This window comes from Dendrobates tinctorius, unplaced genomic scaffold (assembly GCF_039654945.1).
Source record: "Dendrobates tinctorius isolate UK_male_01 unplaced genomic scaffold, ASM3965494v1 ptg000019l, whole genome shotgun sequence".
Classification (NCBI taxonomy): domain Eukaryota; kingdom Metazoa; phylum Chordata; class Amphibia; order Anura; family Dendrobatidae; genus Dendrobates; species Dendrobates tinctorius.
In genome coordinates this window covers 90,134,898-90,161,755 of record NW_027361687.1, presented here as the reverse complement: position 1 = coordinate 90,161,755, position 26,858 = coordinate 90,134,898, and the positions used below count along the sequence as shown (strand labels likewise).

General features: G+C 47.6%; 1 protein-coding gene across 1 annotated transcript in view; it reads left to right on the top strand.

Moving 5' to 3' along the window:
• LOC141082678 (scavenger receptor cysteine-rich type 1 protein M130-like) overlaps positions 1 to 26,858 on the top strand; it is a 337,718-nt gene that overhangs the window by 161,404 nt on the left and 149,456 nt on the right. The gene's annotated exons all lie outside the window — the stretch shown is intronic.

The window sequence follows — 26,858 nt, the reverse complement described above, 5'->3', positions numbered from 1 at the left end:
CCTGACAATTACAGTTCCTTCAAACTGGAGTTCCTCGCCATAGTCTGGGCTGTGACTGAACGATTCAAGCATTACCTATCTTCAGCCAAGTTTACCATCTTCACGGACAACAACCCGTTGACTCACTTGGAAACTGCCAAACTAGTTGCACTGGAGCAGCGATGGATGGCCTGCTTTTCTAACTATGAATTCACCATCAAGTACTGAGCGGGGCACAAGAATGCCAATGCTGATGTGCTGTCCAGAATGCCCCATCTGCCAGATGCAGGAGAAGACCCTGAGGCACTTGAAGAAATAGAGTTACCTGCCTTCCACCGGCCAATTGCGGCCCAACGTGCCCAAGGAGTGAGAAACAGACGGTTTATCATGAAATAGGCCACCCTAAATCCATTGCCTCATCATGACTGGGCAGAAACGCAGGACAGCGACCCCACAGTCCGCCTGGTAACGGAGCTACTGTCACAGACTGACTCACGCCCAGGTCCAGATGCTCCTGAAGAAACCCAGCAGTTGTGGAAGGAAAGAGGCAGGCTGTTCCTCTATGAGGGAAAGCTGTGCCGGAGGAGCATCACTGCCCACACTCATGAGCTGGTCTGGCAGGTGGTAGTCCCAAAGAGGGAGGCATCAATGGTCTTGGAAGCATACCACAATGGAGCTGGACACTTCGGATGGAAGAAGTTGGAGGCCTTACTCCGGGAGAGATTCTACTGGGCTGGTATGAGGAAGGCCATTGAAAATTGGTGCCGGGAGTGTGGAAAATGAAACCTGTGCAGGAAGGACCGTAACAGCCAGCGAGCTCCATTGCAGTCAATAATAACCAAACAACCACTTGAGTTGGTCACCCTGGACCATGTGAAGCTGATCCCAAGTCGTTCAGGCTACGTTTATGCTCTTACCATCGTTGACCACTACTCGAGATTCCTGGTAGTCGTGCCTGTCAAGGATCAAACAGCCAGGACAGCAGCCAGAGCATTCCAGCAGCACTTTTGTCAACCACACGGATATCCCGAGCGAGTGCTTACAGATCAAGGTCCAGCCTTTGAGGCAGAAGTGTTCCAGGAATTCTGTAATTTGTACGGTTGCAAGAAGATCAGGACAACACCGTACCATCCACAGACCAATGGCATGTGTGAAAAGATGAATCAGGTGGTGATCGATCTACTAAAGACCTTGCCTTTGGAAGAGAGGAATCTGTGGCCAGAGAAGTTGCCAGATCTGGTAGACCTCTACAATCACATTCCTGTGAATTCCACCAACTGCACTCCAGCCTACCTAATGAGAGCGAGGAATGTCAAGTTGCCTATTGATTTGGATATGGGAGTCCTTACACGTGAGGTGACATCACCAGATGCTGACTGGGATACAGAGCGGCAGCAGCAGTACCGTAAAGTGCAAGAGTGCGTGGAAAAGAGTCTAGCTCAGGCGAGACAAAAGCAGGAAAAGAACTACAATCAACATGCACACTCAGTTCCCTTGTCATCAGGAGAACAAGTACTAAAGAGGAAAAGAAGGATGCGTAAATTGGATGACCAATGGGAAGCTGAACCCTACACCATCCTACCATCAAACTTTGACAACACCAAAGTGTGCCTTATCAGTAAGGATGGAGGAGAAACCTCATCAGCAATATCGAGGGATCATCTGAAACTGTGCCCTGACCAACTAAGGGACAGAATGGAAGAGCAAAACAACCTTCAGCCCATAGAGGAAGAAGAAGAAGAAAAGGTCAGTACTGTACTCGGAGAAGTCCCTGCAAATTGGACTAGAGTGAATCAAGCCATAGTGGTGCCAGTTTTGACCTTTCCCCAACTGGTAGTGCAAGTAGAAGTGACTCAAGACTACCCTGAAAACTAGCAAGTACTGGTAGCGGATGCCACACCAGCAGTGGAACAAGAGAATTCTCACTCTGCCAGTGGTGAATCTGTCATGCCCACAGTGAGTAGAAGTGGTCCTAGGAAATCTAGTATCCGTGTGCTACGCAGAATCAACAGTAATGTAGCCAGTACAACACACACTACACCAGTAGTAGTTAACACAAGGCATCCAGTAAGGTCCCCAACAACACCAGTGCTACGTAGGTCTGTCCGTAGTACCCAAGGTATACCATCCATAAGGTTTCGTATATAAATAAGTAATGTGAATGGTAAAATGTAAATATGCAACTTTTCAAGCTTATGTACCTACAGAGACTCTGTAAGAACCTTTTGGAAATATCAGTTTGTTTTTGATGGACAATTGGGCCACAGGACTATGTGTGGCAAAAACTATCTTGTACATAGTTACCAATTGCTCAGGAAATGGACCCTGGACATTGACGCATGGACTAATCGTCATCAGGACTATTTTTGAGCTTTGGATTTTGTAAGTTTTCATTTTTGAAATCTTGTTACAGTTACAATTGTTAATTTGTTAATGTGTTTTTGCATGTTTTCTTCAGTCCGGGAGTACTGAATTACACTAGGGGGGAATGTGGTGCCCCCCGGAGTATGGTCGCCACAGTGGCTTTACCCTCCCCCTAGGGAGTGTGATGTCATGCTTGGAAGCAATGAATGGTCTCTCTATCAGTTAAATACAACACACAGCACAGTTCCCACTCCAGGCAAGCAGAGGGAGCTGTGAACCGTAACTGGGGGAAGAGGTTCTCTCTGGGGGCCAGGAAGGGAAATTACTTAGTTTGTGTGAGGAGGGAAACATGTGTGGACGTGAGGAGAGGAGCTAGAGGATTGAGCAGAGTTCAGGCTCACTTCTAGCTGTAGCGCATGGTCTGGAGTCGGGTCTCCAAGGTTGTACGGATACTGATGTTCCTGCAGCAGAAACCGGAGGAATAGGAAGCTGTAAATGCTCTGTTCCCACATAAGACTCGGAGGCACAACAGCAACGTGTGAGCCAGAAGAAGGAGGCTACAGCTGTCTGCCATACGAGGGAGTTCTAAAAGACAACAAGCAAGTGGAACTTCAGTGTAACACAGTACTGCAAGTAGCTCAGAAAGCGCTAGAAAGGAGACTACACAACCCATCTGCATAGAGAGATTCCTAAGTTGCTTCGAAGCTGGCCAGCCTCTGTTCCATCTGTAATCTGGACCCTGGACTGCATTTGCAAAGCACAGTAAAGGTAACGGAAACTGCACCCTGTTGTGTCATTGCATTCTTCCTGCAAACCCTCCAGCACTGCTACATCTCTGTGCCAGACAGTACACCCTCTTCCTCAACACCTATTACCACTGCCCTGGGACCACAGCTCCACCTGTGGGGAGCTATTACATCTTGCTGCCTTATACCATCTGTCTCAGAGGATCTGCCTGCAGCGTCGGCTTAACCCCTTCATTGCCGATCACCACAGGTGGCGTCAAGTATCATCCACTTTAATCAGCCACGCTCAACCTCTTTTACATGGATGCCCAGGGCCACAGACTGGGTCACCGCTACTGTGACACATCCACTCTTCCCCCTCCCCCTCCAGCAGCTGGTCATTACGCCGACCAGTTCAGAGCAGATTCTCCCACCAAGGGTTTAAAACTTCCTTTGATTATTCAAACTCAATTTGTATAACACACATTAATCCTAGAGACAGGAAACATATATTTTCAGAATCAGTATAATGTAGACTACACACAGCAATGCTTTGAGCCTGTGCGCCCATCAGAAGACGGGGAAATGGTTTCTGCCCCCCAGTGACATGCAGACATGTCATATTTGGTCTCAAAAGAAAGATAATTTTGTAATAGAAAATATAATACCCCTGTCGTCACTCTGTGAGCTCCCCAGCCACAAATATGGCAAGTTGAAATTTAAGAACTTTTAAAAAGGGGTGTACTTCCTCTAGCTCAGCTCACCTAGTGAGGTCAGCAATAGAAAAGCATAAAGCTCAGATGCTCCATGAGGAAGATGTCAGATGCCTGGAGAACCAGCTACACAATGCTGTGCTGAAGGACGCTTTGCCCTGAGAAGGATCTCCTCCCCTTTATCAACATGTCATATCTGTGACTGAGAGTAAGTTTCTTATTTTAATCCCATTTATTTGTAACTGTCTGTACATACTGTATTTTGTCTCCTTTTGTAATATCTTTTTCATTTTTGTAAACACTGCCTATACTTTCTTGAGTAAACTTAAAAATGTATTAGCTTTGTTTCCTTCCTCTATGATTGAATCGACATCTACGCCGCGCCAAATTACGCTACCTGTGGGTGGGTTCCTGACCTGATATAGATTTTATTATCAAATGAGGAACTGGTGGCAGCAAAGTGTCCTGGTGGTATTTGGAAACCCTGGCAGTGATGGATCGGAGGTTTATGTGTGTATTTCTTGCCCGAGACTGGTGATATACTTACCGCCCTCACTGCAGAGTGCCCGATAGCCAGTACATGACAAGAAAGCCTTCCCGGCAACTACTTATCCTAGGTGCAGTTCCCTGGGACTGACCTGAGGGTAAGGGGGGCCCCAGAGAGCTGAAAGTTCCCAATCGGAACTGAAAGTGGAAGCAAAAGTTGTTTAGGGTTATATCACCCTTAAATAAATATATAATAATACATTCGTGACAACGGGTGGCAAAACACACCCCCCCATCAAATCTCTGACAATCAAGTTACAGATACTGCTGCAAGAAGGCGCACATGGGTTGGTCTCTTTCATGCGGTCCAATTTCACAGTGTGTTGGTGGCGGGATAACACTCAAGCTATCTTCCTCCATCCCTTTGTGACAACTATGGACAACAGAGAAGGAATCATTATCCTCTTCATCTCCTATCTGGTGTGCATCCATCACCTCTTCCTTCTCATCATTTTCATGGTGCTTCTCCATTTGTTCCTCTTACATTTGTTCCTCTCATGGCAACTGCCTGTGAGATGATAGACCTGAACTTAGAGATATTGTTAACCTTAAAGGCATCCTCCTCTGCTTCCTCGTTTTCCCCCTGGGACCACCACCACCTCCTCATCCAGACTATTTAAAGTGTGGACCAGCATTTAGATGACAGTAAAAGTGATGCTGATGATGGCATCATCATCGCTAACCATCTTAGCAGCCATTTTGAAAACATTCAGAAGGGTGCAGAGGTCCTTCATCTGTGTCCAATATGCAAGTGTGAATTGCTCCATGTCCATACTGTCATCTGCCAGGCTATGCAAAATGTTATACTGCACCAGGTCTCAGCCTTACTGTCAGTCACTGCAACATGTGAATTCTGAATTCTGTACAGATGCCAGTACAAGTAAAGCTCTGACTGCCGGGTCAGAGCGACGCCAGCAGCGTGATCAGGTCATGTGATCACGCTGCTGATGTCACTCGCCGATGCCCAGAGCCAACACTGGTGGTAAGTGTGCTCCACTGTGGAGCTGAAGAACCACCAAAGATTGAGGGAGAAGGGGGTACATAATGTGTGGGGGGATTTAGAGTGGGGATGGGGGTGTTATTTAATGTGTGAGGGGATTTAGAGTGGGGATGGGGGGTTACTTAATGTGTGGGGGGATTAAGAGTGGGGATGGGGGGTTATTTAATGTGTGGGGGAATTTAGAGTGGGGAAGGGGGAACATAATGTGTGGGGGGATTTAGAGTGGTGATGGGGGTTATTTAATGTGTGGGGGATTTAGAGTGGGGATGGGTGTGTTATTTAATGTGTGGGGGGATTTAGAGTGGGGATGGGGCGACATTTAATGTGTGGGGGGATTTGGAGTGGGGATGGTAGAACATAATGTGTGGGGGGAGTTTAGAGTGGGGATGTGGGTTATTTAATGTGTGGGGGGATTTGGAGTGGTGATGGGGGATACTTTATGTGTTGGGGATTTAGAGTAGGGATAGGGGGTTATTTAATGTGTGGGGGGATTGGGGATGGGAATTTGTCATGGGGATGGGGGAATTTAACGTGTGTGGGGGGATTTGGAGTGGGGATGGGGGATTTAATGTGTGCGGAGATTTGAGGACACAATGAAGAATATGTATGTATGAGGGCATGTATGAGGAAACAGGGTGCATACAGTATAGGGAGCGAACGGGGGAATCTATGTGGACACAGTATGAGTAGTGATTGGGAAAAATGTATGTGGACAGAGTGCAGAAAGAGAGGGTGATAGGATATGTGCAGACAGTGGGGTACATGTGAAGGGTATGTGAGCATGCATTATAGAGAGTGAGGGGGTAAATATATGAGAAGGTATGGTGAACAGGTGGAATGTTAGAGGAGACATTATGAGGAGGGAGGGGAATAGTATGCGGAGACAGTATATTGCAGATATTTTTATTTAGGAGCATTATAATGACACTTCTATCTTTAAGGTCATCGCGTAGAGATTTGCTGCAGAAGACCGGAGAAGATGGAAGTCTGCAGAGACGAGTTGTGGATAAGAAAACTCATCTGGACAAGATGAAGAAAAGAAGGAGAACGACACCAGAGATGACGACATCTATAAGGTACCTGGATGTAAATGTTATTTGTGACACTGACTAATTCTCATGTTTTTATTTATGTTAGGCGCATTAAAGGGGTTGTCCAGGTTTGTGATGAGTCTGCAGTCATTCTATGTGACTGCAGACTTCTGAATTCTCACAGTGCTCGCTGAATGCTGTTAGGATTCTCTCGTGCCGGTAATTTACATACATGCGGTCACATGCTGACTAGACATGTGTGGCCTGGCTCAATGAAAATGAACAGAGCGAGGCTGGGCACATCTAGTCACAAAGTGGCCAGAAGTATACAAATCACATGCTTGTGCTGACAAGGAGTCCACTCTTGCCACCGGTATGGGAGAATCCTAAAAGTATGCAGTGCATTCGTTGTGAGAATTCAGAAGCCTGCAATGTCAGGATTCAGCTCTGCAGGTTCCAGTAGTCATCACATGGACACTTCACTCATATGCGATTTTCATACTTATGGCCCTGTGACAACGGGCTTCTCTTCCTGCTTCTCTCAGTTTTTCACTGATCATAGAGAGCATTAGGGAGAGCAGCTCGTCGATACATGACTAAGTGTGCAAATCGCATGTGTGCTGGGGGGGAGGCGCCAGACCGAATTCATGCCCCCGGGTGCCAGAAAGCCAAGATACACCTCTGCTTTAAGACTCCATCCCCTGGTGTGTAGTAGTTTATTTCTACAACCCTAGCTGTTTAGCAGTTTAGTTCTCCAACCCCTGTTGTGTAGTAGTTTAGTTACACATCTTATGGTGTGTATTGGTTTATTTTTCCATCCCCAAGCGACCTGCAGCACTTGTGGAGTAGCCCCTTCCTCAACTGCCCCTACAGCCACCAGAGTCACAAAGTGCCCAGTCATCTAGCTGTAATTTCCCTGTCCATGGTTGCTCTTCCAGGTGTCATTGTTGAAATGCACCCTGGCAGAAATAGAATTTTTCAGGGAACAGGTGATGTTGTCTGTGACTTGTTGCTGTAGCGCAGGCACATCTTTCTTAGAGAACTAATGGTGACTGGTAGAGTTGAGCGACTTTTGGTTTTTTAGGGTTGAGTTTCGTTTCGTGAAACCCGACTTTTCCAAAAGTCTGGTCGAGCAAGATCGGCCGATTATAGGGAAAAGTCGGGGTCGTCCCGAAACACGAAACCCAATGTAAGTCAATGGGGAATAAAAGTCGGCAGTGAGAGGAGGACAGGAAACACACCTACAGTGCCCATTTGAATGCCAAAAGCATCAATTCTTCTTACTTAAGCTTGTCAACCTTAATTAACTTCATAATACAAGTTACGCACTGAAAAATGGGGGTTATTTGGCTACAGTTGTGGGGGGGGGCTGGCTCCAGGTTTTCATGTGCCCTGGGCAAAAGAGCGCCCCTTTAACACATACCACAACTCACCATGCTCCGATACGGCAGAGAAATAGCGGTATAGTACAATGAAAAATGCTTCACTTTTTACATCTCATGACGAGGCCCATCTATTTCTCCATACAGAATCATTGGTCCCATATAATGTTTGAAACAGTATATGATGAGCTCCACATAATGCTACAGTATATGTTGGTCCCCATGGATAAAGCTCCACTGTCTTATGGGCTCAAGTAATGCTCCAAACATAATGGGCCCCATTTCTAATGCTCTAGTGTATAATGGGCCCTGTAAATGCTGCTCCAGTGTCTGATGTCCACCTTTGGAATGTTCCAGTGTATGGTGGGCCCCATCTATCATTCTCCAGAGTATAGTGCTCCCCAAAAATTGCTGTCCCAACATTGAAAACAATCAAATAAGTTTCCTCGCTAGTGAATCCCTGTACTTGTCTGGACTCCTCGTCGTCCCCATCTTCCATCTCACTGCACAGTATTTCAACTTTGCAAGTGCTGTGATCCTGAGCAAGCAGGGGGGGGCCCACTCGTTGGCGACGGCACTGGCACAGGGCCCCTGATAGTACGGTGGTGTGTCTGATGGCGGGTGGGCCGAACCTGCACTTTCATCTGCAGCTTCCTCTTTGTCACCGTGTAAGATGGAACTGTATATGGGAAGGGTAACCTGAGTTTCATCAGGGTCAGATTCAGGCCGTGTAGCGTGCGAGGGGAATGTAGTGGTCTGGGTCAATGTACCAGCAGATTCATCGAGCAGTGGCTGGGCATCAGTGCACTTGTGTCGCCCCCAGGAGTACGGTCGCCACAGTGGCATTACCTTCCTCCTAGGGAGTGTGATGTCATGCTTCGGAGGAACGAACGATCTCTCTAGCAGGTTAACTGATTGGGCGGCGTTGTTCCCACAAGTCATGACCCTTAAAACAGCGTTCATGAAGGCAAAGTGTTTGTTTTACGTGGGCAGTATGGTTGCAAAGCTGAACCTTAAAGGAATGTCCAGAAGGGCACCACCAGGAGTGGAGCCTACGGTTAAATTCGACTCCACCTGGGAAACCTCAAACATGCCAGCTACAAAACAGATGCACACATTGCAAGCTTAATTCCGTTAACGAACGAGACTCCGTCATGCCCCGCGGTCCGAGTCCGGCTTACTAGAGGGACACGTGAGGCTCTAGCACATGAGATTGGCCAATAACTGGTGTGTCATGCCCTTCCATGTCCGTGGCTGCATGTGCGCTACACTGAAAAGGCCAGCGTTTGTCGCTTACAGGTGCAGATGACCCGCTGAACAACGTTAGTGATGGGGATCACTGATTACAATTATTACCCGCGAACAATGATTTCCCAGTAAGTGCAGGTCAACCGCAGTTCCGGAATTAGGCCTAACCGTCATTGCGGAAAAAATGAAAAACTTACGTGTGCAAACCACAGGTGCTGTAGCTTGCTTAACAGCTCGCCAGCCGTTCTCACGCCCAGTATGGATTACACGTGTTTGCACAAAGGTGAGAAAGGGTACCGTATCCCCAGATAACATGTATGGATAGCGTACACATTCAAAATATATGTCTATACATCAGGAGGCAGGCGCAAACGGTGTCAGGCCCAGTATGGATTGCACGTGATTGCACAAAGGTTAGAAAGGGTACCGTATCCCCGGATAACATGTATGGATAGCGTACACATTCAAAATATATGTCTATACATCAGGAGGCAGGCTCAGACGGTGTTAGGCCCAGTATGGATTGCACGTGATTGCACAAAGGTTAGAAAGGGTACCGTATCCCCGGATAACATGTATGGATAGCGTACACATTCAAAATATATGTCTATACATCAGGAGGCAGGCTCAGATGGTGTTAGGCCCAGTATGGATTGCACGTGATTGCACAAAGGTTAGAAAGGGTACCGTATCCCCGGATAACATGTATGGATAGCGTACACATTCAAAATATATGTCTATACATCAGGAGGCAGGCTCAAACGGTGTCAGGCACAGTATGGATTTGACGGCCCAGACTACACAGCGGAGGAGCAGGGAGAGGTGAAGATTGCAAATGCTGGGGCCCTGCCCAAGCAAGGGGGGCCCACTCGTGGGCGTCGGTACTGGCACTGGGCCCCTCATAGTACGGCGGTGTGCACCACCACCGTCAGAGACACTTGATTGCACTATGAGGGACCCTGTGACAGTGCCCGCGCCCAAGAGTCGGCCTACCCACCTGTCCAGGGCAACGGCACTCGCACGGTTTCGTGCACTAGGTGGTGACCCCGGCCATGGGGGGGAGGCAGCACAGTTAGGGAGTTTTAGAAAGTGGCATATGTTGATGTTGGACATTCAGCTGATGCAAAAGGTGAAATAGGTCAAGTCCCAGGAAGAGGTGGACCAAAGCAAGCCATTTTTCTGTCACCCTATGTGTCATCAGGGGAAGGTGGGACAAAATCCTTGGAAACCCATGCATGGTTCATTTTAATGAAGGTTAGATCATCCACATTTTGGGTTGACAGACGGGTCCTTTTTTCTGTCAGGATTGATCCAGCTGCACTGAAGACTCTTTCCGATAGCACACTTGCAGCTGGGCAAGCGAGCTCCTGTAAGGCATATTGTGCCAATTCAGGCCAGGTGTCCAGTTTAGCGGCCCAATAGTCAAAGGGGAATGACCTGTGCGGGAGAACATCGATATGGGAGGAAAAGTAGTTTGTAACCATAGTTGACAACTGCTGTCTCCTGTCACTTTCCATCGATGCAGTATTACCAGTTGTGTGAGCGGTACTTGAAAAATCAGTCCACAACATTGTCATGAAACCCCTGTCTCCAACGCCACTTCTGCTGTGTGCACCACGAACACCTCTGCCAAGCTGCCCCCGGCCCGTACGGCTCGTGTGAGAACCATCACCGCTGCTGTGTGCTGGGAATGCCTCAAGCAACCGATTTACTAGAGTTGCTTGTTTATTAGCCAATATTAGGTCAAGGTTGTCCTGTGGCATGATGTTTTGTAATTTGCCTTTATAGCGTGGATTCAGGATGCTGGCCAACCAGTAGTCGTCATCGTTCATCATTTTGGCAATGCGGGGGTCCCTTTTTAGGATCTGCAAGGCATAATCTGACATGTGGGCCTGCTCCTTAAGGTGCGTCAAAGTTTGCATGAGCAGACGCATAAGTGGGATGCTCATGCTTAGGATGGCGTCGTCTGCGCTTACCAGCCGTGTGCATTCCTCAAAACACTGAAGGACTTTACAGAGGTCTTTCAGCTTCGACCACTGCACACCTGTCAACTCCATGTCTGCTCTCAAAGTGCCTGGCCGTGTATCCTCCCACAAATGCATTATGGCCTGCCTCTGCTCGTACAGCCGCTCCACCATGTGCAGGGTGGAGTTCCACCTTGTTGCAATGTCGATAATGAGGCGGTGGTTGGGAAGGTGGAGCAATCGCTGCAGCTTCTGCATACAAACGGAGTGTACAGGCGACCGGCGGATGTGCGCGCAGTCTTCGCACCTTCTGGAGCAGGGCTGTTAACTCCGGATAATTTTTGAGGAAGCCCTGCACCACCAGGTTCAAGGTGTGAGCCAAGCAAGGTATATGGATGAGTTTTGAAAGGGCTATGGCTGCCACAAAATTACGGCCATTATCACTAACTACCTTGCCTGCCTCAAGATGTACACTGCCCAGCCATGACTCAGTTTGTCGCTTCAAGTACTCGGCCAGCACCTCGGCGGTGAGTCTGTCGCCCAAACACATCATCTGCAACACAGCCTGCTGACGCTTTCCACTAGCTGCTCGATAGGGGGACACCTCGTGTGCAACAGTGGCAGCTGCAGATGGAGTGCTCGTACGACTGCGCTCTGTGGACGAGCTTTCGCTTCTGGAGGAGGAGGAGGAGGAGGGTCGAACGCCTACAGCCAACTGTTTCCTATGCCGTGGGCTAGGCAGCACTGTCCCACCACCGCTGTCCCCTGTGGACCCTGCATCCACCACATTAACCCAGTGCGCAGTGATGGACACGTAACGGCCCTGGCCATGCCGACTGGACCATGCATCAGTTGTGAGGTGCACCTTTCCGCTCACTGACTGCTTGAGTGCATGGACAATGCGGTCTTTCACATGATGGTGGAGGGCTGGGATGGCTTTGCGAGAGAAGAAGTGGCGACTGGGTAGGTCATAGCGTGGTACTGCATAGGCCATGAGTTCGCGGAAAGCTGCGCTTTCCACCAACCGAAAGGGCATCATCTCAAACGAGATTAGTTTGGCAATGTGGGCGTTCAAACCCAGTGTACGCGGATGAGAGACTGAGTACTTTCTTGACCTACTCATAGTGTCTGGGAGGGTGAGCTGGACTTGAGAGCTGCATATGGTGGAAGTAGCGGTGGACAGGGCGGACTGAGAGAGGGTTGATGATGGTGATGGAGTTGGTGTTCTTTCTGATGGCCTAGAATCAGTCTTTCGTTGATATAACAGTGGGATTCCCTGACTGCTGTGTCCTTGCAACGACACCTCAACATTTTCTGCTGTGCTAACCGGTGGGCTTACAGTGGGGGAAACAATGTAGCGTTGCTGACTACCTTCGTTGTGATCAGTTGCACATGTGGCACTTGAGGTTTGGTGTTGTGTCCACGCTTGCAAGTGCATGGTGGTTAATTGTCTAAGCATGCAACTGGTATTCAAATTTTTCAGATTTTTCCCTCGGCTAAAGGTCTTTGCGCACTTCTTACAGATAACCTTGGCCTGATCATGAGGATTTTGTTCAAAAAAGTGCCACACTGCACTCTTCCTACTTTGGCAGACATTTTGCGGCCTAGCACGCTGTGATCTTTTGACCTTCTGGACAAGCTGTCCAGCAACTCTTTTGATTTTTGGAACCTGTCTTTGGAGTGCTCCGGGCCTGCCAGATAACAGCTGTTGCGATGTCGATGTCTGCTGTGGATGCTCCTCATCTGAGCTATTGGAAGCAGCACCCTCTTCCCCCAATGGATGCCAATCTGGGTCAACAACTGGGTCATCCATCACCTCTTCTTCAATGTCATGTGCACCTTCCTCTGCGTCACCGTGTATGGTGGTATAGTGTGCGGGAAGGGGCACCTGAGTCTCATCAGGGTCAGAATCTGGCTCTGTACACTGCGAGGACAATGTAGTGCTCTGAGTGAATGTACCTGCAGAATCATCCATCAGCAGCTGTGCATCAGTGCACTCCATGTCAGATTCATCTTGGCCTGGGTAATTCACCATTTCACTTGATAATCCAGGCATGGTATGTGAAAACAGCTCCATGGAGTAATCAGTAGTATGGCTTGCGTCATCCTTCAATCTTGGTTGGGGTGAAGGACACAAGGAAAGGTGTGGTTCATGAACATGAGCCTCCAATGACGACTCAGTGCTTTTACTTTTTACAACTGAAGAAGAGGAGGCGATAGAGCTGGAGGCCGAGTCAGCAATATAAGACAAAACTTTTTCCTGATGCTCTGGCTTTAAAAGCGGTTTGCCAACTCCTAGAAAACTAAGCCTTCGAGGCCTTATGGAGCCAGACGATAACGCAGGCTCAACACCTCCTGCATTCGGTCCTATTTTGCTCTTGCCACTACCATCAGATCCACCACCAACACCATCATTACCAGCTGCCAACCCCCGCCCAATTCCACGGCCTCTTCCACCAGCCTTCCTCATTTTTTGAAGAAATAAAGACAAAATCCAACAAACTATATAGTAATGTAAAACAAGGTACAAGGTGTCTATAGGACAGGGGAGATTTTGAATTTCTGCAGACACTTGTGGACACTGGACACTCTTGGATTGTGTGAGGCCCACTGAATATCTGAGCGCTATGTCACAGGCTCGATGGCACAGCTGTGACCAAAGTGACTAGAGGATAACGGAGATTTTGAATTTCTGCAGACACTTGTGGACACTGGACACTTTTGGATTGTGTGAGCCCACTGAATATCTGAGCGCTATGTCACAGGCTCGATGGCACAGCTGTGACCAAAGTGACTAGAGGATAAGGGAGATTTTGAATTTCTGCAGACACTTGTGGACACTGGACACTTTTGGATTGTGTGAGCCCACTGAATATCTGAGCGCTATGTCACAGGCTCGATGGCACAGCTGTGAGAAAAGTGACTAGAGGATAAGGGAGATTTTGAATTTCTGCAGACACTTGTGGACACTGGACACTTTTGGATTGTGTGAGCCCACTGAATATCTGAGCGCTATGTCACAGGCTCGATGGCACAGCTGTGAGAAAAGTGACTAGAGGATAAGGGAGATTTTGAATTTCTGCAGACACTTGTGGACACTGGACACTTTTGGATTGTGTGAGCCCACTGAATATCTGAGCGCTATGTCACAGGCTCGATGGCACAGCTGTGACCAAAGTGACTAGAGGATAACGGAGATTTTGAATTTCTGCAGACACTTGTGGACACTGGACACTTTTGGATTGTGTGAGGCCCACTGAATATCTGAGCGCTATGTCACAGGCTCGATGGCACAGCTGTGACAAAAGTGACTAGAGGATAAGGGAGATTTTGAATTTCTGCAGACACTTGTGGACACTGGACACTTTTTGATTGTGTGAGCCCACTGAATATCTGAGCGCTATGTCACAGGCTCGATGGCACAGCTGTGACCAAAGTGACTAGAGGATAGCGGAGATTTTGAATTTCTGCAGACACTTGTGGACACTGGACCCTTTTGGATTGTGTGAGCCCACTGAATATCTGAGCGCTATGTCACAGGCTCGATGGCACAGCTGTGACAAAAGTGACTAGAGGATAAGGGAGATTTTGAATTTCTGCAGACACTTGTGGACACTGGACACTTTTGGATTGTGTGAGCCCACTGAATATCTGAGCGCTATGTCACAGGCTCGATGGCACAGCTGTGACAAAAGTGACTAGAGGATAAGGGAGATTTTGAATTTCTGCAGACACTTGTGGACACTGGACACTTTTGGATTGTGTGAGCCCACTGAATATCTGAGCGCTATGTCACAGGCTCGATGGCACAGCTGTGACCAAAGTGACTAGAGGATAATGGAGATTTTGAATTTCTGCAGACACTTGTGGACACTGGACACTTTTGGATTGTGTGAGGCCCACTGAATATCTGAGCGCTATGTCACAGGCTCGATGGCACAGCTGTGACCAAAGTGACTAGAGGATAATGGAGATTTTGAATTTCTGCAGACACTTGTGGACACTGGACACTTTTGGATTGTGTGAGGCCCACTGAATATCTGAGCGCTATGTCACAGGCTCGATGGCACAGCTGTGACCAAAGTGACTAGAGGATAACGGAGATTTTGAATTTCTGCAGATACTTGTGGACACTGGACACTTTTGGATTGTGTGAGCCCACTGAATATCTGAGCGCTATGTCACAGGCTCGATGGAACAGCTGTGACCAAAGTGACTAGAGGATAATGGAGATTTTGAATTTCTGCAGACACTTGTGGACACTGGACACTTTTGGATTGTGTGAGGCCCACTGAATATCTGAGCGCTATGTCACAGGCAGAAATTGGCTAGTGTATCACAAACTACAAGGTGTATGTAGAATTGGGCAGAATAGGAATCTCCCTAGAGTGCAGGTCTGTAAGAACGGAACATGTCCTCGACTTATTCTCACAGAGTGACACAGATAGCTTCACTGTGGCTGTGATAACAGCCGTTACACGGTACTGTGTGAGGAGCGTACACCGCTGTATGGTGTGAAAAAATAAACGCTCAGTACCTCAGCAGGACAAAAAAAAAAAATTGGGATTGCTTTTAAAAAAGCAGTTTGCAGCTCAGTACCTCAGCAGGACAAAAAAAAAATTGGGATTGCTTTTAAAAAAGCAGTTTGCAGAGCAGTGGGTAAACAGCAACGCAGCTGTCAGGAAGCCTTAGAAGGCAGCCCAACAACCAACACCACTGATACACCACAATATAGCCTCCCCTTGCACTGCACACACAGTGACTGGTGTGTTGTACAGGTACAATCGCTAGCAGCAGAAGCAGTTTTTTTTTCTTCTTCCCTGCCTAACGCTCTCCCTACAGAATCAGCAGCAACCTCTCCCTATGCTAAGATCGGTAGAAATAAGATGGCGGTCGGCGTGCACGCCCTTTTATACCCCCTGTGACGCCCACCAAAGCAAGCCAATCACTTGCATGCCCTTCTGAAAGATGGTGGTGACCCGTGCCTATGTCATCACGTTGCCCACAGTGTCCGTGGATCCTGATTGGCTGAAAAAGAGCGCAAAACAAACTTTTGAAACGCGACTTTGGTGCGTAAGTCGCCGACCTCGTGGCCGACCTCACCCTAGGGTCGGGTTTCGTTTCATGAAACCCGACTTTGCCAAAAGTCGGCGACTTTTGAAATTTTTCGACCCGTTTCGCTCAACTCTAGTGACTGGGCAACTGGTATTGGGTGGCTGCGACGGCCATCAGCTTTCAAAAACCATCTGTATCCATAAGGCGTAAAGGCTGCATTTCTGTGGCCAACAGATTGGAGTGGCTTTGCAATAATCACAGAGATCACAGGCCGTGAGTCATGCAGAAACAAGCACTGTGATCTTAATATCTCAGCTGGCCCCTATCATCCAGACAATGACACGATTGGGTCATGAATCATCTGAGGAGGTCACAGGCTGTTCACAATAATTAGTTCTCACATAACTAATAGTGAGCGTATGGCTTATCTACATCCAGATCATAACACATAGAATTTGCGTTTATCCCGCTGCACAATCACTGCTAACTCCACGATAATCCTACATTCCTCGCTGCCAACAACAATCCTGTTGTTTTTAACCCAATAAATAAATGCAGGCCAACTGGATGCAATTCTTTTTTTGAGGTTCATACCATCAGGGTGTTGCATCCCTTCTCCCTTAGAGTAGCAGTCATATACAGTGCCTTGCGAAAGTATTGGAACTTTTCAACCTTTTCCCACATATCATGCTTCATACATAAAGATACCAAAGGTAAATTTTTGGTGAAGAATCAACAACAAGTGGAACACAATTGTGAAGTTGAACAAAATTTATTGGTTATTTTAAATTTTTGTGGAAATTCAAAAACTGAAAAGTGGGGCGTGCAATATTATTCGGTCCCTTTAACTTAATACTTTGTTGCGCCACCTTTTGCTGCGATTACAGCTGCAAGTCTCTTTGGGTATGTCTCTATCAGTTTTGTACATCAAGAGACTGAAATTCTTGCCCATTCTTCCTTGGCAAACAACTCGAGCTCAGTGAGGTTTGATTGAGATCGTTGTGAACAGCAGTTTTCAGCTCTTTCCACAGATTCTCGATTGGATTCAGGTCTGGACTAGAGATGAGCGACTTTGCCTTTTTTTGGGTCGAGTCTGGTTTCATGAAACCCGACTTTCTTAAAAGTCGGGTCGAACGAAATTGGCCGACTATAGGGAAAAGTCGGGGTCCGACTGAAACAAGAAACCCAATGCAAGTCAATGGGGAAGTAAAGTCGGCAGGGAGTGGAGGACAGTAAGCACACCTCCAGTGCCCATTTCAATGCCAACGACATCAATTCTTATTACTGAAGCAAGTCTACCTTAATTTACTTTATAATAATAGTTACGCATAGAAAACTGGGGGTTATTTGGCTAAAGTTGTGGGGGGGTAGGGCTGGCGCCAGGTTTTCGTGTGCCCTGGGCCAAAGAGTGTCAGTGCGCCCTTTTAACACATACCGCAATTCATGATGCTCCAATACGGCACAGTATACGGTATAGTACAATGACAAATACTTCACTGCTTACATGACATGACTCATATTATCTATTTTAAATTCTACAATAGCTCAAAAAACGGACAGTATATTACTCCATACAGTATTATGACCACCACCTAGTGCGCCATACAGAATAATGAGCCCCATATATTTCTCCATACAGAATAATTGGTCCCATATAATGTTCCATACAGTATATGATGAGCTCCACATAATGCTACAGTATATGTTGGTTCCCATGGATGATGCTCCACTGTCTTATGAGCCCAAATAATGCTCCTTATATAATGGGCCCCATTTCTAATGCTCCAGTGTATAATGGGCCCCATAAATGCTGCTCCAGTGTCTGATGTCCCCCATATGGAATGCTCCAGTAAATGATGGGCCAAATGGATGATGCTCCAGTGTATGATGGGCCCCATATCTCATTCTCCAGTGTATATTGCTCCCCCAAAAAATGCTCCCAACATTTAAAACAATTAAATACCTCTCCTCGCTGGGCACTGCTATACTCTGGACTCCTCAGCATTGCCATCTTCAAGCTATCTGCACTTGTACTGTTTCGGTAAGGGCATACAGATGTGATGTCAATGCGCTCTTTAACCTGAATGTCACTGTCAGAAAACGCGGAAGACGTCACGGTGGTGGAGCAGGGAGAGGTAAGTATTGCAAGTGCTGTGGCCCTGAGCAAGCATGGGGGGGACACTTGTGGGCGGCGGCACTGGCACAGGGCCCCTCATATTACCACGGTATGTCTGATGGCGAGTGGGCCCTCCCACTGGCAGAGACACTATTGCGTCCTATGAGGGGCCCTGTGCCACTGCGTTGCCCACGAGTAGGACCCCCCCACCTGCTCAGGCAACCGCACTTTTATCTGCACCTTCCTCTGTGTCACCGTGTAAGGTGGTATAGTATGCGGGAAGGGGCACCTGAGTTTCACCAGTGTCACATTCTGGCTCTATAGAGTGCGAGAGGAATGTAGTGCTGTGAGTGAATGTACCAGCGGAATCATCTAGCAGTGGCTGTGCATCAGTACACTCCATCTCCGATTCATGTTGGACTGGGGAATTCAGGATTTCACTTGCTAAAACAGGTATGGCATGTGAAAAGAGCTCCATGGAGTAATCTGAATTGTGGGCTGCCACATCCTGCACTTTGGGTGGGGGTGAAGGAGACAAGGAAAGGGGTGGTTCCTGACCAGAAGCCTGCACTGACGACTCAGTGCTTGCATTTTTGTAAACTTCAGAAGAGAAGATGATAGAGCTGGAGGCTTTTTTGGCAATGTAAGGCAAAACCAGTTCCTGATGCTCCGGCTTTAAAAGCAGTTTACCTACTCCCATAAAAGGGAGCCTTGAAGGCCTTCTTGTGCCAGACAATGATGCAGGGTCAACACCTCCTGCCTTAGCTGCTATTGTGCTTTTGGCACTACCAGCAGATGCACCACCACCATCAGTACCAGCTGGCCCCCCACACCCAGGTCCGCGGCCTCTTCCACCATACTTAATAATTTTTGTGAAAATTGACTCAAAATACAAGCAGATATATGGTACTGCATCAGAAGCGGACAGCTCTATACAGTCTAGGGATAATTATAAATCTCCGTATATATTTCATGAGTAAGACACAGACGGTCACAGGCTCAGTATGGATTAGACAATAATATAAAAATTTGCACAAGGGTACAGTATCACAAGATACAAGGTATATATAGTATAGTTTAAACATACTGAATCTCTATATACATTTCAGGAGGCAAACACAGATGCTCTCAGTCCCAGTATGGATCCGACAACAATATAGAAAGTTGAGAAAGGGTACTATGGCGCCCCTGAGGGTATGGTCGCCACAGAGGTACTGCATCTCATCCAAAGGTGTGGTATCCAACCCTCAGGTAAGGAGAGATCACCACTCAGGACTCCTAACCCTGCACTCAACACACACAACAGTTAGTCAGGGCATCTGGGTGTACCCGGCGGGAGGATGGCCTCATCCCAGACTGACTAGGAAAGGGTGTTGGGCGTTAGTTTGGAAGGTAGGTACAGTGGAAGGAGCTTAGGTAGTGGAGTGATTATGGCCATTCAATGAGAGAGAGCAAGGTGACAGTTGGTGGGTGTAGCTAGTCTGAGGTAAATGGATCTTTCTAGAGAGTTGTCAGTCGGTGACAGGACAGAGTAAGAGCAGGATTGCTGTGAGAGGGCTGAGGGTCAGAGAAGAGAGAAACATCTTGTCCAAGCTCCTAGACTGGAAGGAAGGGGTCCTTGGGGCATGGGAAGTGCAATAAGCCACCTTTGAAGCCCCTTTCTGGAGAAGGAAGGACCAGGCCTCGTTCGGGAAGGTGACTCCTGAAGGTAGTGGAGAAATACAGGGCTCAGCTCGAAAGACGGAGGCTGAGGTAACTTTAAGTGCCTCAGTCGCAGCTGCATTCAATACTCAAAAAGGCAGCAGTTGGAATAAAGGACCCCAAGGCCTGACCCACTTCGCCCGGTGTGATCCATGGCTGCCGGCTTAGGACACTGTTTGCGAAGGCGCACAGCAGGAAGGAAGGGAGAGATCAGCGCAGAGACACGGCCAAGAAAGGATACACAAGGAGGAGTCTTGAACAGGTGTTCCTGATCTACCTTGGAGTTTGCCAGACCCCTCCCTCGGAGGACACATTACCAAGCGGGTCATCTTGTGCACAAAACTTTTGAGGAAAAACTCAGAAACTGCACCCAACTGTGTCCTTGGTGTCTTTTACAACTCGCCTGCTACACATGCTACACTCACCATCACCGTCAACGGCTCACAAGCACCATCTCAATTGCCCTGGGATACAGCTGTGCCCATGGAGAGCTTCATCATCTTGGATGCTTTAACACCATCCCAGAGGATATGCATTGCAGCGTCGGCTACCCTAGCCGAGTACCACAGGTGGCGTCATGATTCCCCTTTTCCAAATTAATTATCATACCATCTTCCCCCTCATCTGAACTGTCATCTTCTTTATTGGACACCCAGGGTCACGTACTGGATCCCAATCACCACCGTGACATACTTCACCCTTAAAAGAGCCTGAAAGGCCCAGTACTGAGTAACCCCTGGCCCTGCGTGGTGATTCATTTTAACACCAGATACCTGGGATATATAGTATAGTTTCAACATTCTAAATCTACGTTTATATTTTTGGAGGCAGACACAGATGCTGTCATGGCCAGTATGGATTCGACAACAATCAAAAAAGAAGAAAAAGGGAACAGTATCACCAGATGCAAGGTATATATAGTATAGTTTAAACATTCAAAATCTCCGTAGACATTTCAGGAGGCAGACACAGACGCTCTCAGTCCCAGTATGCATTAGCCAAGAATATAAAAAGTAGAAAAAGGCTACTGTTTCACTAGATACAAGGTATATATAGTATTGTTTAAACATTGCAAATCTCCCTATTTATTTCAGGAGGCAGACACAGATGCTCTCAGGGTCAGTATGGATTACACAATATAAAAAGCAGTAAAAGGGTAATGGATCAGAAGCGTACAGCTGTATACGGTGTAGGGGGCATTGTAAATCTCAGAATATATTTCCAGAGTCAGAAACAGACTGTCACTGGCTAAGTATGGATTAGACCACAATATAAAAGCATTAAATGGGTAAGGTATCACAAGCATGCAGCTGTATACAGTGTTGGGGTAATCTTAAATGTACAAATATATTTCTGGAGTTACAGACAGACATTCACAGGTTCAGTATGGATTAAACAAGAATATAAAAATGAGAAAAAGGGAAATGTATTCGAAGCGTACACCATTATACAGTGTTGGGGTACGTTGAAATCTTCATATATATTTCAGTCTCAGTAAGCCAGTCCAGACTCTCCGCTACAGGAAGCTAGAGGGATAAAAGTACAGACGGAAAGTTGAGTGATTTCAGAAAAGTTTGAATTACTAATCACGGGAAAACATCCCGGGAGAATTAGCAGAGGCGATGCTGACCCTCAATTACTTTTACTGTGGATACAGCTAAAATGGAAATTAGTGAAGAAATGGTTGCTGTATAGCAGTAGCGCCGATCCCATCACCGGTACTCATCTCCATCAACTTGTGATCGCAGGGAGAGCTGTAGACATGGGCCTCACTGCCTATCATGATCTGTCTGGTCACTTTGGAGTGCAAAACACACAAGCCACAGGCCGTATTGTATTGGATTGCCATGAGAGGAGACATTGAAAAATGGTGGCAGGAAGGTCACACGTCTATGACTATGAAAACTGTGAAAGGTGATCATAAAGCACCACTGCATCTGATTTTGAGTTGACGTCCCATACAAATGGTAGCCATTGATCATCTGAAGGTAGAGGCCAGCAGGACAGGACATAGCTCCATCTTAACCATCATCAATCAGCACACCAAATTTGTAGTGACCGTCCCTGTGAAGGATTTAACTGGCCGGACTACACAGCGGTGGAGCAGGGAGAGGTAAGTATTGCAAGTGCTATGTCCCTGAGAAAGCAGGGTGGTCCCACTCGTGGGCGCCGGTACTGGCACAGGGCCCCTCATAGTACGGCAGTGTGTCTGATGGCGAGTGGGCCCCCCCACTGTCAGAGACACTTTATTGTACTAAGAGAGGCCCTGTGCCAGTGCTGTCGCCCATGGGTGGGCACACACACCTGTTCAGGGTAACAGTGGTGGTGACCCCGGTCCTGGGAGGGGCAACACAGTTAGGGAGGTTTAAAAAATTGCATATGTTGATGTGTAGGCTGGACTTTCAGCAGCTGCAAATGGAGGAATTGGAGAAGTCCGAGGAAGAGGAGGACAAAAGCGAGCCTTTTTTCTGGGAACCTATGTGCTATGAGGGGAAGGTGGGACAAAATCCTTGGAAATCCATGCATGGTTCATTTTAATGAAGGTTAGATCATCCACATTTTGGGTCGACAGACGGGTCCTTTTTTCTGTCAGGATTGATCCAGCAGCACTGAAGACTCTTTCAGATAGCACACTACCAGCAGGGCAAGCGAGCTCCTGTAAGACATATTGTGCCAATTTAGGCCATGTGTCCAGTTTTGAGGCCCAATAATCAAAGGGGAATGACCTGTGAGGGAGAACCTCGATATGGGAGAAGTAGTTTGCAACCATAGTTGACAACTGCTGTCTCCTGTCACTTGCAATCGATTCTGTATTAGCTGTCGTCTGCGCGGTACTTGAGAAATCAGACCACAACATGGTCAGGAAACCCCTGTCTCCAACGCCAGTTCAGCTGTGTGCACCATGAACACCTCTTCCATTTTGCCCACTACGGCTCATGGGAGAACCAGCTCCACTGCTGTGTGCTGGGAATGCCTCAAACAAGCGGTTTACCAGAGTTGCTTGTTTGTTAGCCAATATTAGCTCTAGGTTCTCCTGTGGCATGATGTTGTGTAGTTTGCCTTTATAGCGCGGATCGAGGATGCTGGCCAACCAGTAGTCATCATCCCTCATCATTTTGGCAATGTGGGGGTCCCTTTTTAGGATCCGTAACGTAAGGCATAATCACATATGTGGGCCAATGTTTCAGGTGTCAATGCTGTACTGCCAGTGGTGGGTGGAGGAGCACTTTCTGGCAAATCCACATCCCTCCAGTCACGCACAAACCTTGTACCTGACCTTGGCACGCCCACATTTTCTCTTGCCCCCTGAGAAGCATCCTCATCCCCAAAATAATCATCCCCCTCTTCCTCCTCCTCATCTTCTTCTTCTTCCTCCACCTCGTCCATGACAGTTCCCTGACCAGACAATGGCTGACTGTCATCAAGCCTTCCCTCCTCATCCTCCTCCTCTTCCTGTTGCTCCTCCGCTGCAGACGCCTGATCCTTAGTGTGCGTCAAAGTTTGCATGAGCAGGCGCATAAGTGGTATGCTCATGCTTATGATGGCGTCGTCTGCGCTTACCAGCCGTGTGAATTCCTCAAGACAATGAAGGATTTTACAGAGGTTTTTCAGCTTTGACCACTGCACTCCTGACAACTCCATGTCTGCCCTCAAACTGCCTGCCTGTGTATCCTCCCACAAATGCATTACAGCCTGCCTCTGTTTACACAGCCTCTCAACCATGTGCATGGTGGAGTTCCATCTTGTAGCAACGTCCATGATTAGGCGGTGCTTGGGGAGGTGGAGAGATTGCTGCAGCTTCTGCATATGACTGGAGTGTATGGGCGAGCGACGGATGTGCGAGCACAGTCTTCGCACCTTATGGAGCAGGTCTGTTAACTCAGGATAATTATTTAGGAAGCACTACACCACCAGGTTCAAGGTGTGAGCCAGGCAAGGTATGTCTGTGGGTTTTGCAAGGGCTATGACTGCCACAAAATTCCACCCATTATCACTGACTACCTTGCCTGGCTCAAGATGTAGACTGCCCAGCCATGACTGTTTGTCGATGCAAGTAATCGGCCAGTACCTCCGCGGTTTGTCTGCTGGCGCCCAAAGACATCATTTTTAAAACAGCCTGCTGCCGCTTACCACTAGATGTTCGATAGTGGGACACCTTGTGTGTAGCACTCACAGATGTGGATGGAGTGCTCATGCGACTGCGCTCTGTCGACGAGCTTTCGCTTCTGGAGGAGGAGGAGGGTTGAACGCCTACAGCCAACTGTTTACTATACCGTGGGCTAGGCAGCACTGTTCCACTGCCACTGTCCCCTGTGGAGCCTGCATCCACCACATTAACCCAGTGCGCAGTGATGGACACATAACGGCCCTGGCCATGCCTACTGGACCATGCATCTGTTGTGAGGTGCACCTTTCCACTCACTGATTGTTTTAGTGCATGGATGATGCAGTCTTTCACATGCCGGTGGAGGGCAGGGATGGCTTTGCGAGAAAAGAAGTGCTGACTGGGTAGGTCATAGCGTGGGACAGGGTAGGACATGAGCTCTCGGAAAGCTTCGCTTTCAACCAAGCGGAAGGGTATCATCTCTAATTAGATCAGTTTGGCAATGTAGGCGTTCAAAGCCAGTGTACGCATATGAGAGGATGAGTACTTTCTTGTCCTACTCAGAGTGTCTGGTAGGGTGAGCTGGACTTGAGAGCTGCATATGGGGGGAACTAGCGTTGGACCGGACGGACTGAGAAGAGGTTGGTGATGGTGAGGGTGTTGATGGCCTCGATTCAGTGTTTCCTCGCGAAAATATTGTGATTGCCTGACTGCTTTGGCCTAGCGACGACACCTCAACATTTCTTGATGGTGGTGTGCTTAGCGGTGGCCTTACAGTGGGTGAAGCGATGGAGCGTTGCCGGCTACCTTCAGTCGGAGCAGGTGCACATGTGCTACCTGAGGTTTTGTAGTCCGTCCACGCTTGCAAGTGCATGTTGGTTAAATGTCTAAGCATGCAAATGGTATTCAAATTTCTTAGATTTTACCCTCTGCTAAAGGTCTTTCGGCACTTCTTACAGATAACCTTTGCGTCAGCAGTAGGATTTTGTTCAAAAAAGTGCCACACTGCACTCTTCCTACTATGGTACAAATTTTCAGGGCTTGCACGCTGTGCTAATTTGACCGTCTGGCCAAGCTGTCCTGCAACTCTTTTAGTTTTCTTAACAAGTTTTTTCACAGCTACGGACCTGCCGGATAACGGCTGCTGCGATGACGATGCCTGCTGCGGATCCTTCTCCTCTTCTGACCTATTTTCACAGGCACCCTCTTCCCCCAATGGATGCCAATCCGGGACAACAACTGGGTCATCCATGACCTCGTCTTCAATGTCATCTGCACCTTCCTCTGTGTCACCGTGTAAGGTGGTATAGTATGCGTGAAGGGGCACCTGAGTTTCATCAGGGTCTGATTCGGGCTCAGTAGACTGCGAGGGCAATGTAGTGATGTGGGTGAATGTACCAGCATAATCATCTAGCAGTGGCTGTGCATCAGTGCACGCTGTGCCAGATTCATTTTGGAGTGGGGAATTCAGGATTTGACTTGATAACCCAGGCATGGTATGTGAAAAGAGCTCCATGGAGTAATCTGAAGTGTGTGCTGCGGCATCCTTCACTTTTGGTGTGGGTGAAGGACACAAGGAAAGGTGTCGTTCCTGACCAGAAGCCTGCACTGACGACTCTGTGCTTGCAGTTTTTGTAACTTCAGAAGATGATGCAATAGAGCTGGAGGCTGTTTCGGCAATGTAAGCCAAAACCTGTTCCTGAAGCTCCGGCTTTAAAAGTGGTTTACCTACTCCCAGAAAAGGGAAACTTAAAGGCCTTCTTGTGCCAGACAATGATGCAGGTTCAACACCTCCTGCCTTAGCTGCTATTGTGCTTTTCCCAGAACCAGCCGATGCACCACCACCACCACCATCAGTACCTGCAGCGCCCCCCACCCACGTCCGCGGCCTCTTACACCATACTTCCTCATGTTTGGGAAAATGTAACAAAAATGCCAGCAGAGAAATGGTACTGTATGAGGAGCATACAGCTGTGTAATGTGTATGTAAAAAGTGAAATATCCATATATACTTTGTGAGTCACAGATCCTCACCCAGTATGTATTTCACCGTAATCCAACAAGCAGATATACGGTCCTGTATCAGAAGTGTACAGCTGTATTCGTTGTTGGTGAAAATCTCTATCTCCGTATATGTATTTACTGAGTGTCACACACACACGCTGACTCTGTGTAGATGTGACCGTAATAAGAACACCAGATATCCGATACTGTTTGAGAATTGGACAGCTCAATACGGTGTATGGAGAAATGGAGATGTCCATATATGTGTTTACGGAGTGTCACACACACACACGCTGACTCTGTGTAGATGTGACCGTAATATGAACACCAGATATCCGATACTATTTGATAATCGGATAGCAGTCAATACGGTGAATGGAGAAATGGAAATGTCCGTATATGTATTTACAGAGTGTCACACACACACGCTGACTCTGTGTAGATGTGATCGTAATAAGAACACCAGATATCCGATACTGTTTGAGAATCGGACTCCTCTATACGGTGTATGTATGGAAAGATGTTAATCTCTGTGTGTTTTGTACGGAGTCACATACATATAGCATATATTTGTCCATGATACCAGCCGGTACATGGTAGTGTGTGAGGAGCGTACACCTCTATACGGTGTGTGAAAACATTTACACTCAGTATCTACTGTACAGAAAAAAAGGAATAAAAGGATTTTTGCTTTTAAAAAAGCAGTCTGCACAGCAGTGTGCAAACAGCAATGCAGCTATCAGGTAGCCTTATAAGGAAGCCTAATCACCAACAGAGCTGGGCACAAAAAAGTGTGAAAAAATGAACTCTTGCTAACTGTGCTGAGAAAAGGAAAAAAAAATATTTTTGCTTTTAAAAAAGCACTCTGCACAGCAGTGTGCAAACAGCAATGCAGCTATCAGGAAGCCTTATAAGGCAGCCTAAT